Source organism: Trichosurus vulpecula, chromosome 3, assembly GCF_011100635.1.
Source record: "Trichosurus vulpecula isolate mTriVul1 chromosome 3, mTriVul1.pri, whole genome shotgun sequence".
NCBI classification, from domain to species: Eukaryota; Metazoa; Chordata; class Mammalia; order Diprotodontia; family Phalangeridae; genus Trichosurus; species Trichosurus vulpecula.
In genome coordinates this window covers 171,926,213-171,938,258 of record NC_050575.1, presented here as the reverse complement: position 1 = coordinate 171,938,258, position 12,046 = coordinate 171,926,213, and the positions used below count along the sequence as shown (strand labels likewise).

The 12,046-nt window shown below is 42.4% G+C and overlaps 1 long non-coding RNA gene across 1 annotated transcript; it reads right to left on the bottom strand.

Moving 5' to 3' along the window:
* Positions 1-594: 594 nt before the first annotated feature.
* Positions 595-10,161, bottom strand: LOC118843097. Its single transcript, XR_005009897.1, has 4 exons — positions 9,997-10,161; positions 9,377-9,436; positions 1,206-1,277; positions 595-1,113 (listed from the first exon to the last, which is right to left on the bottom strand). It is a non-coding gene; the product is annotated as an uncharacterized LOC118843097 (long non-coding RNA).
* Positions 10,162-12,046: the final 1,885 nt, after the last annotated feature.

Below are 12,046 nucleotides of genomic sequence, written 5' to 3'. Positions count from 1 at the left end.
TTATTATTTACTTATTTTATACATTCTCTTTTTTTAAATTTTGAGTTCCAAATTCTCTCTCCCTCCAGCCCCTACCCCACCCTTTGAGAAGGCAAGCAATAATGATATCAGTTATACATTTGAAATCATGCGTGATATATTTCCATATTAACCATGTTGCAAAAAAAGAAAAGCAAAAAATAGAAATAAAGATAGTGAAAAATTTATACTTCAATTTGCACTCAGATGTCATCAGTTCTCTCTCTGGAGGTGAAGAATATTTTTCATCATGAGTCCTTCAGAAATATCTTGGATCAAAGAGTTCTTCGGAATTGTCTTGGATCATTGTATTGCTGAGAAGACTTAAGTCATTCACAGTGAGTCATCATGCAATGTTTCTGTTACTGTGTATAATGTTCTCCTGGTTCTGCTTACTTCACTTTGTATCAATTTGTGTAAGTCTTTCTAGGTTTTTCTGAAATCCTCCTGTTCATAATTTTTTATAGCACAGTAGTATTCCATTACGTTCATACACAACTTGCTTAGCCATTCCTCAATTGATAGGCATCTCCTCAATTTCCAGTTCTTTGCCACCACAGAAAGAGCTGCTATACTTTCATACATATAGGTCCTTTTCCTTTTTCTTTGATCTCTTTTGAATACAGACCTAGTAGTGGTCTTCTAGTTTGCTTTTAATTTGAATCTCCAACCTACCCACTAAGCTGCTTTCCCTCTGTTCCATGTTAACACTTTGGGGTCTGTGACCATTCTTGGCCTAGAAAAACATGCCTAGAAGGGAGTGATTCTTTTAGGCCAAAAGCTACACAGAGTTTGGGAGGGACTACCCTTGCAGAGAAGGGAGTAGGAGGTGAAGATGGCTTGGGAATGAACAAGACAGTAGAGTTTCCTAGCTTTTTTATTGTATTTCAATGTTTGGCTCTTCTGTGAGACACTGAATTATTCAAAATTATATGTATGGGGTTTTGGTTGCTGTCATGCTTTACCCTATGTCTGCTGTCCTCAACAGTTTGAGGGAGTCCTCTGCTACTTGAGACGACTTTGCAATGATTGGCAATTCCAAGTTCCTGAATTTAGTCTAGGCCCCAGGAAGCCACCAGGCTCTGTTGGCTGCCCCTGGAAACAGAACCATAAGAGATGAATTTCTCTAGGCCACAGTTTTGTGAGTTATCACCAGGTCATTTGTTGACTTAGTGGGAATCTCTTACCTTGAAATATGATGTAGGTTGTGATCTTGTGACTTCGCATTCAGTCATGTGTCCTTGTGGTCACATTGGCTTCTGAGAAGGGAAATGAACCATGACTAGAGGAGGAGGAGGAATTGTTGTCTTTTCTGTTCTAAAAACTGGTGAAGATTTTCTTATTTCCTGAGATATACTCCCACCCTGTTGTAACAATTCGGCTAGCAGCTGTTGTGGGGGTGAAAGACCAACACAATCCCAACAACAAGAATGCTGCCAGCACAGGCTCTTTTGATCTGCTTTACTAAAGAAAGTAACGTTAAGGGGTTAACAATCTTATTTCAATCTAACATACAAATATCGTTCACTTAGTTCAGGGGAAAAAACCAGCACCCTGAACTTCAGAGCAAATACAAATAAATTACAAACGTACTTTATAAACAGACCAAATACAATTCATAGTTACCAAGAAACCATCAACATCTGGGTAAGCCGGGAGGCTCTTAAAGCAGCTGCCCAGAATCCCGGGCCTCCAGGAGTGAGAGCCTCTAGCAAATAGCTCTGTTCTCTCTTTTTATACACTCTTTAGCCATCATCAAATGTCATCTGAGCGACCAGAACTCAGGCTCCTACTATTGGCTCTGGTCTTAGCAACTCCCCTTAGGACCTTGAGGGCTTCACGCCCACATAGGCTTAGCAAGTAGTAGATAGGGGTTTGAGCCTGGGGCTTTGTACCTAGTAAGGCTCAATCAAAGACACTTAATTGATCTATCGTTCTAAAACAGTAAAAAAAAAGTCCCAACTTAATTGATATCACACACCCCTCTATAAATATGGCCCTTCCCTAAGTATATCATTTTTCTTTTACAAAAATGCCCCAAATGAAAACAGAAGGAGGTGTGGAGCCTGAAACCCTGCTTCCAAGGGTTTTTGTTGCTGTTGTTCAGTCTTGTTTGACTCTTCATGAACCTATTTGTGGTTTTCTTGGTAAAGACACTAGAGTAGTTTGCTATTTCTTTCTCCAGCTAACTTTATGGATGAGGAAACTGAGGCAAACAGGGTTAAGTGACTTCCCCAGGGTCACACAGCTAGTAAGTGTCTGAGGTCAGATTTGAACTCAGGAAGGTAAGCCTCCCTGACTCCCTGCTCAGAGCTCTATCCACCCACCTAGCTACTAAGGGTAGGAAGTTACTAACATCCCCTTTGCTGGTTCAGGGAGGGAAAAGGGTCTTGCCTTGCCCATGATGTTTCTGGAGCAGCTAAGTGTTTCCATTTCTTCTTCTGATCAGATGGAGATGGCCCAGAAACTGGATTAATCTTTCCTTGGCTAATAAGACTCTTTTGGCCATTCAGGGCAAAATAAATATAGACAAAGAGAGAATTTATCTTTGTTTTTTTATTACTGCTTGAATATTTTTTCCTTTGAAAATAGGAAAATTAAAGTCATAAAATCAACAGGAAATTTGTGTGTGTTTTATCTCCCACTGTCTCCCTTATTTATTATTATTTATTATTGTTTTAAAATAAGGCAAAGCCCAAGCCACTTTTTTGAACAAAAACAGAACTTCAAAAAATTAAAAGGACTAGAAAAAAGGACCAATGTTTAGCCCAAGACAAATGCCAAGCTGGCTGCTTTATCTTTGTAACCCCAGCATCCAGTAATGCCTTGCACATTATAAATTCTTAAAACATTTAGTGGGCTGAACTGCATCTCTTCTGTGATCCTTTTGAATCATTTCTTTTCATGCTAAGATCACTTTTTCAAGTCTATGCTGGGCTTTTAAGGGTAATAAAGGTCATTCTCAGCTGCTATCTATAGAATGGTTTCCTGAGCTGGTCGGAGTCTCTTAGCTGAACAGATGCATTAGAGCAAGAGGTGGTAGAGAATAGCCCAGCTGGGTAGGTCACAGTGACCCCATGCTTGGGTCGAGGGCCTCTTGCAGTTGTGTGGGTGTAAATGGAGTATAAAGGCTGTAAATCTATTTTCTAGGTGGCAGCTAGGTGGCACAGTGGATAGAGTTCAGGGCCTAGAGTCAGGAAGACCCATCTTCCTAAGTTCAAATCTGGCCTCACACACTTACTAGCTGTGTGACCCTGGGCAAGTCACTTAACCCTATTTGCCTCAGTTTCCTCATCTGTAAAATGAGCTAGAGAAGGAAATGGCAAACAACTCCAGTATCTCTGTCACGAAAATCCCAAATGGGGTCATGAAGAATTGGGCATAAGTGAACAACAACAAATCTATTTTCTATCTTGATCCATGACTAGTTCTACCTCTTCTTCTGCTCCTATATCCACTTAATGACATCCTGAGGATGCTATCCTCCTCTACATCAGAAATAGTAGAGAGAAACAAAACAACACACAATCCTGGGTAGAAGAAACTAATGCAATAGAAACAGTATTGTCCAGGGTGTCCCTAAAGTCTGCACTCTGACTTTGGGGTTACCCTGTATTTGGAGTTAGAGGACTGGAGTTCAAATCCCAGCTATGTCAGTTACTGCCTCTATGAGCTTAGACAAACTGCTTAATTTCTCTGGGCCTCAGTTTCCTCATTTGTAAAATGCAAGGATTAGATTACATGACCTGGAAGATCCCTAGGATGTAGAGGAAAGAAATCTGGACCAAGTCAGTCAGTCAGTCAGTCAATAAGCACTTGTTATGTGCCTACTATGTGCTAAGTTATGAGCCTGAGTCCCACTGGTCCCACTTGAGTTCCATTCTGTGAGACAAAATAAGGTCCTTTACAGTAGAAATAATTTCATTCATTGTATTTGTATCCCCAGTACTTAGCCCAGTGTCTGGTGTAGAGTAGGTGGTAGAGGACAGCCCAGCTGGGTAGGTACTTAATAAATGCTTGCTTGCTTCCCTAATTGGGCAAAACACTTAAATCTTCTAAGCCTGTTCTGTAAAACAGCCATAATCCCCTCTGACTACTTTACAAGATGTCACATAAGGACAATTGATGAGGAGGTGCTTTGTAAACTATAATGCTATATTAATGTATGATATTGCTATCGTCCTACACCAAGTGCAGTTTGTAAGACATGCTGCTTTTAAATTTCATCAGGCTTTAGAGAAACCACACGATGAAGATACAAATTGGCTTTCTATGAAGCAGCCAAGGTAAGTCCCACGGCAAAACCCTTGTGTGTAGGGTTGGAGCTGGGCATATTTCATTAAACTCTGGATAATTAACTCCATGTAACCTAAAGGTCAATGGGAAAATGTCTGTGATGGGTGGGAATAAGCTGTAGCAAATCATTTGCCAATGAAGAATTGTACACCAAAGGCCACAGAAAGGATGGCATCAGGCAGCAATGGGGATCAGGAAAGGTCTCCAGTGCAAGGTAGCATTTAAGCTGAAGTTTGAATGAAACTAGAGATTCCGAAGGGTGGAGGTAAAGAAGTGTATACCAGGAAGGAGAGGCAGCAATTAACTCTGTGTTTGAGCTTGGGCGGGTCCCTTTTCCTTCTCAGGGGCTCAGTTTCCCTACCTGCAAAACAAGATGGTTAGACCTCTAAAACTCCTCTCTTAACCTCTCACGTTCTAGGATCCAGTGCAAAAAAGGGCTGCTGAGTCCAAGGCCATACAGAGAAGGTGATGACCAGTCCTAGAACCCAGGAAGTCCACAGGCTCCCGGCTCTGTGTTCTCTCCACCATTTGTCTCCTGCTAGAATGAAGCACAGGATGGGAATACATTATCCCTTCCACATCAAGACTTTCCTCTTCATGGTTTCAATATATTATGGGTTGGCATAAGAAATTAAATGGGAATTTGGGAGGAGTTATGTGGAAGCCACCAGCAGATGACACAGAAAAAATTTAGAAACTCAGAAATACATAAAGTATATGTATAGTATTGTATATTATCAACCTATTTTATTTTTAATGCCATAATAATTCAGACTTCTTCTCTGGGATGAAAGGAGAGCCAAAAAATTGTATGTGGATTTTCCAGATCGTGGGGCCACCTCACCCCAACCCCCTCGATGTCAGGGAGGTGGGGAAGGGAGGGAGAGGGGAAAGATCGGAGCCTAGAGCTCAGCTGGGCTAAGTGAAGTCTTCGGGAGCTCCAGCAGGTAGAACGAGGTTACTGAAAACAAACTGCTGACTTGCCATCTCTGCGCTTGGCTCACCCAGGTTACCAAGGCTACTTGGGCCCTAGGAGTTAAGGTGAGTCAGCAGGGTGACATAACAGCTAATAGAGTAAAGCTGATCTTCGGCTATGTTAATAAAAGTCTGGCGTCCAGGACAAAGGAGGCCAGAGTCCCATTCTTTGCCTCCATCAGAGAGACAGACTGAATGGAGAGCTGGCCCATTTTAGGAAGGCATCCTAGTCCCTAACAGCAGTTACGGGGGCGTAGAGGAGGTTCCATAAAAGAAATAAGTAGAACAACACTGTAAAAATAATAGTCGCACTGATCTAGCACCTTCGGATTTGCAAAGTGATTTACAAAGTGTCTCGTTTTATCCTGGCCCTGGGAGGCAGGTGCTGTTATTATCCCCTTTTTACAGACGAGGAAACTAAAGTTAAGTGACTTGCCCAGGATCACACAGCTAGTAAGCGGCTGAGGCCACATTTGACTTAAGGTATTCCTATCCACTGAGCCATTTTCCTGCCACTATAAAGAAGAGATATTTTTTTTTTTTTATCGTGCATGTTAACACATGGGGAAGTTCAAGGAGTAACAAAAAAAACATGAAGTGTGTGTGTGTGTGTGTGTGTGTGTGTGTGTGTGTGTGTGTGAAGAAGGGCTCAGAGCAAAGAATATTACTGGGTCTCCAAAGTGGTCAATCACCAGAGCCTCAAGTGCAATGGGTTTTTGGCCATGCCAGGAAGGGTATAAAGAGGGTTGGGTCCTTTAGAAAAATCACCCTTGGCTTCAACCCACCTAGCTCTGTCAAGCTCTCCATCACTCCTCCTAATCAATGCTTGATGCCTATGTGAAATCAGTACAGGCTACCTAAGAGTCTCAGTATGTACCCTATATGACTCCTGAGACACCACACCAGTGTAAGCAGCCCATAGACTCTCTGTGATGCCTTCCTTGAGCCTACAGAAGGCCAGGTATCACTTTATTCATTAGCCAACAAGGGAGTGCAATATCTGGGCTGTCCAAAAGATGGTATGCTATACTCAAGCCACCAGCCACGTGGTCCTTTCAGAATTGCTCTGGTTCCTGCTCAGAATGGCCTTCACTAAAAATTACAGTATCCCCACTGGCCACCAAAGGGTATTAAGCTTGCAAATACAGTTTTGCATGCCTTCTCATTTAGATTCTGAACTTAGAGCAGTAAGTGATGAAATATTCATACTAACTGCTAGCGTTGATTAAAGAGCTTTGTGGCTTGTAAAGTGTCTACAAATATTACCTCATTTTATCCCCATAACAATCTTGGGAGGTAGAAGCTATTATGATCCCCCATTTTACAGATGAGGAAACTGAGGCAGACAAGAGGTTAAGTGACTTGCCCAGGGTCACACAGCTAGTAAGTATCTAAGGGCTCGCTTCCACCATTCACTGTCTTTGCCCAGTGGCTCTTCCAAACTTTTTCATCTCTCCTCAAATCTTCATGGCTCTCTCTCCACTCTCTCAGCTGAGAACCTTGCCTCAGATTTTAGAGAAAAAAATGAGGTCATTTGTGGTGAGTTCCCCCTTCTCTCTTCTTCATCTCCTATTATTCAGATGTCTTCTGCCACTTTCTCCTCCTTCACACTTGTCTCACATGATGAGTGTGCCTTACTCCCGACCAAGGCTAACCCTCTACCTGCTCACGCTATCCCATCCCATCCGATCTCTTCCAACAGATCAAATCCTCTGCCATCCCCACTCTATCACTTGTCTTCAGGCTCTTCCTGTCACTGCCTACAAACATGACCATGTCTCTCCCATCATGAAAAAAGCCTCACTTGATTCTTCTGTCCCTGCTAAATATAGTCTTAGATCTTTTCTGCTCTTTGTAGCTTTATAGCTTAAAACTGTACTAAGATTTTTGGGACATCCTGTATGTACAGTGTAGACTAAATAGACAGTGTAGACTAAAACCCAGCCACACCCTCTCATTCTATACAATTGGTATTTTAGTATTTAGTAAATAATAAATATTAACTGTTTCTCTTTTGGCCAGGAACCCACTTTGATTTTTTTTTGAGTTTTTGATTAAAGGGGCCATCCTTTGATTAACTTCTTAAAGAGGCCTTTTTACTGGATGGGCATTATCTCACTCAAAGTGAAAACCTGAAAACACCTTAGCCTGAAAGGGCCAGGGTCTCCCAATGCATCCTGGGCCATCTCCAGTCAAGCTGGTGAATATCAGGCCACTGGACCCAGATGGCTCTGGAGGAGAAAGTGAGGTTGGTGACTTTGTACAGCCCTCCCTCACTCAAATCCAAGTCGACTGCAAGTCATGTCATCATTTCCCTGATGTCATGGTCCTCTTCAAGAACGAAGGATAAACACAATACAATTGGTGGTCCTATCTTTCCATAAATCTTCCCTAGAAAAGCTGCCCCAATGCTTTGGAGGCCTCCCTCTGATTCTTTTAACATTTTGCAGATACCACTAAAATTCCTGGGCTATTCATCTGTCATCCCTCATCCTAGATCTATGACCAGCCCTCTTGTCGTCGTATGTACAACTAGAATCAGGATTATAGATTTAGGGGTGGAAAAGACCCTTTGCAGCCATCTAATTCAATCCCCTCATTTTATAGGTAGAATCAGAAGATTGGCTGGTCTGTGAGGACAATCCTCGGAGAACATGTAGATATTCACTGCCTGATTTCAGTTCAGGAGACCACGAGTATGACTCAGCGATTTGTAATGTGAATGATAAAAAAGTCTTCTAACTGGCCGTAGAACTGGAATAGCTGATGACTCAGGGGTTGCTGAGCCAGGACTGAATGGGCAGACAAAAGGACAATCCGTCCCTTCAGTGTTCTCTTTCTTTTGTGGCTAGGAGGAGGCGACTTAAAGCTGGTCCTGAGAATTGAGGAAAAGGTGTTAGTCCTATCTCCCACCTGGCACATGTTTGCCCTTTCTCTTTTGTGTTTGCTTTCCTGATTAGGTAACTGAAGAGTGACCTTGAGAGATAGGGGATAAACATACATAGGCAGCAATCTTGTGAGCATTGTGAAAGGTAGAGAGCCTAGAGGAAGATGGCTGGTATCTGCACTTGAGCAAAAGATGGGGAGAGAGAACCAGCAACAGCCAAGTGACCTGGCTGAGCCACAGATTGGCCCTGTCCATCCAGCAGAGATGCCATGCTCTTAGAAGATCTGGCCCAGCTGATCAACAGAGTAACTTATCCAACACTGATACCATGAACCACAGCCAACTTCATGAGGACTCCACAAGGGGAAAAAAGGCCGTCTAGACCCAGGAGTCTAGAGGTATTCTTTTGACACGCATTTTTTCCTGTCTGTCTGTTTCACTACCATAGTACTTTGAGCTAATCCCTATTTTCTCCAAAAGTCTGTGTGTATGCCTCAAGCTTTTAAGGGGAATGTTTCAACTGCTTTTGCTATACTTTCTCAGTAAATGAGTCAACTGGTTGATTGCTGATGGAAAGCACACCAGTGGGGACCCGGGAACAACAATACTTGTGGTGGCCTGCTCTAAGACTATTAGAGTACAAGTAGCACTGCCCTGGGAAACACACCAGCTAGTGCAAGTACATGTTGGAGAAGTAGCCCCAAAGGAGGTGCTACATATTTATATAAAAACTGAAACGCAGCGAGGTGAAGTGACCTGACCAAGGTCATACGGTCACAGAGTTGAAATGTTCTAACTCCAAAGCTAGCATCCTTTACACTGTGCCATTCTTCACAGGGCTTGGATGGGTGAGAGGTGACTAGTTTGGAAGAGAGAGCATATCAATAATACCAAACCCTGATGTGGTCTTAAAAAAGAATAAGAAACATCAAAAAGGTACCTCAGGCACAAGGGTCCAGGAGAGGAGGAAAGCAGGAGGAAATTTTAAAGAGATGCGAATTTTTTGGAGATTTAAAATTCAAAAGGGACATTTCCTGGGGTGTCTTGGATAAGGTTGGGACTGAGGAAGTGGATCACCAGATTTGGAACCGGAAGATTGAGGGTCAAATCCTGATTCTGCCATAATTTACTTCTGGCAATAATAACAGTGATAGTGATCAATAATAATAAAAGAAGGTACCTTCGGTGGTACTGACTTACGTTCTCCAGCCTCTGGGCGTCTTCCTCCACTCCTTACCTTTCCATCCCTCTTCTCTATCTCTGCCAAACGCAACATCATCCTTCTAATTATCTAGGATATAACATTAGTTGACTCTTAACCCTCTCCACCCCTCCCCAACCCCATCCAGATCAATGGCCAAGTCCAGTTGATCCTATCTCCACATCTCTTCACTCACAGTACCACCAACCTAGTTAAAGCCATCATTCATTAGAATGATTCTCAGAATCCCCTCCCAACTGGGTTCTTTGCTTCTATCTCTCCTCTCTCCAATTCATCAGCCACACAGCTGCCATATTAGATCTAATCTAGTCACTCTCCTATACTCAAAAATTTTCAGTGGCTCCCTAGTGCTTCTGGAATAAAACACAAATACCTCAGGGTAGCATTTAAAGCCCTCCACTTTCTGGTGTCCACTTACCTTTCCAGGCTTATTATAGAACTAACAGAGAATGACTCTAGACTACATGCCAGTGGAGGCACTTTCTGTACCAGTGCAGGCCTCAGGACAGACCTACTCCCATTGTTTCTCCTCTCTTGGATCCTGGATCCTGCCACCAGCCCCCTCCCATCTATTTCCTTAGACTGGCTGTTTTCTCACCAGGGTGGGGTAGACTGACTTCTTGTTCTCTGGTCTGAGGATCCATTCCAGGTGGTGATGCCAGGGACTAGAAGAAAAGGGCTCCAGCTGCTCTCCCCTTACCTTGCCCCCTTTCAAGTAAAACCAACACTAGTTATCTCTTGTCCCTGTCCTCCTTTGCCCTCTGTTTCCACTGTGTCCTTTGGATACCTCCCCTATTGTAATGTAACGGAAAGATCTCTGCATTTGGCAGTGGAGGATCTGAGATCAGATCCTGACTCCTCTGCTACTTACTAGTTATATGAACTTTCAAAAGTCACTTCCTCTCTCTCTCTGAGCCTCAACTTCCTCTTCTTTAAAATGAGGGAGTTGGACTACATGATCTTTCTGTCATCCTAAGATCCTAGATACTTCCAGTCACACCCCTTCTATCTTCTGGTGCATAAGCTTTTTCCTGAAGACACCATATTTCTAATTTCTCTAACTTCTCTAGCTGTTCCTTCTCTCATATCCTCTGACACACAGGGCCCAGAGGAAGAGTTGATATATTCCCTTTAATCTAACTACCCCAAGGACATTCTCCCTTCCTTCTCAATGAGTTCAGTATCTGGCTCACAATCTCCCTCTTCCCCAACTCCTGCCTCATGCTAGCAGATTTAACATCTGTGCCGATATTCCCTCAAATACCCTAACTTTCCACTTCTTTCATCTACTTACCTCCCATGACCTACTTTCCCACTCTACCTTAACCACACACACACACACACACACACACACACACACAAAACCTAATTCTTGCCATCACCCACAAATGTTCCACCTCCATGTTCAATAACTCTGAAATTCCTTTACCTAATTATAATCTTTTATCATTTTATCTCTGTTAAGCCTTACAACTCTTAAACTATTCTTCATTGTCACAATGACCTCCAGTCCTTCTATACCATAGTACTTTCTTAGGCCATCCTTCCTAACTCCCTGTTATGTGCTGTCTTCTCTTATTAAACTGTAAGCTCCTTTGAGGGCAGACACTTTATTTCTTGCTTGCTTGTATTTGTATCCCCTCTAATGCTTAGCAGAGTGACTGGAATAATAATTGTATATATGCATTAATATTTATTCAGCAATGTTTGTAAAATATGTTATCTCATTGGATCCTCACAACTACCTGCAAGGTAGGGGCTATTATTATCCCCATTTTACAGATGAGAAAACTAAATGTCACCCAGGATCACGCAGCTATTTAAATATCTGAGGCAGGATTTAAAGTTGAATTTTTCTGAAGCCAAGTCCAACATTCTGTCTACTGCACCACCTAGCTGCCTACTTAATATATGTTGTAGCTATCTATAATTATCAAAATTCGCATTTATGTAACAATAATGAGATTAGATTAAAAGCACTTTACATATATTATCCCATTTGATCCTCATATAGCCTTTCAAAGTAGGGAATGAAAGTATTTTTACCCCCTGCTTTACTGATGATGAAATTAAGGCCTAGGAAAGTCAAATGATCTGCCAAAGATCTCGGCACTCTTCAGTGGCAGAGCAAAAGTGTCTGTCCCAATTCTGGGGCTCTTGTTGTTATGGCACATTGCCTTCTTACTTTAAGAGCTAATTTAATTCAACAAATGTTTATTAAGTATCTATTAAGTGAAATGGTCTGTGCTCGGAACTGAGGATCAGAGAGGACAGAAATAAAATACAAAACTCTGACCTCAGAGAGATCACCATCTAGCCCAGAAATCACATGCTTACACACAAAAAGCATAGTATGAGGCAAAATTCAAGGTCAAAATGAGTGGCAGGGATAGGAAAATCTTACAGAAGTTCAGAAGACGCTCCCACCTGTCAAAGGTCCAAGGGGAGAGAGTCTAGACTAGCTAGCTCTGTACAATCTAACCCCAACCTAAAATCCCTGTGTCTGCAGGACCTTGCCTTAACTGCAGGAGAGGTAGAGCTTGAGCCATAGCCAGGTCTTCAATTAAATTTAATAAATATTGACTATGTACTGTGATCTACTATGTACCAGGCCCTGGGGATACAAAGTAAAAGACCAAAGAGACCCT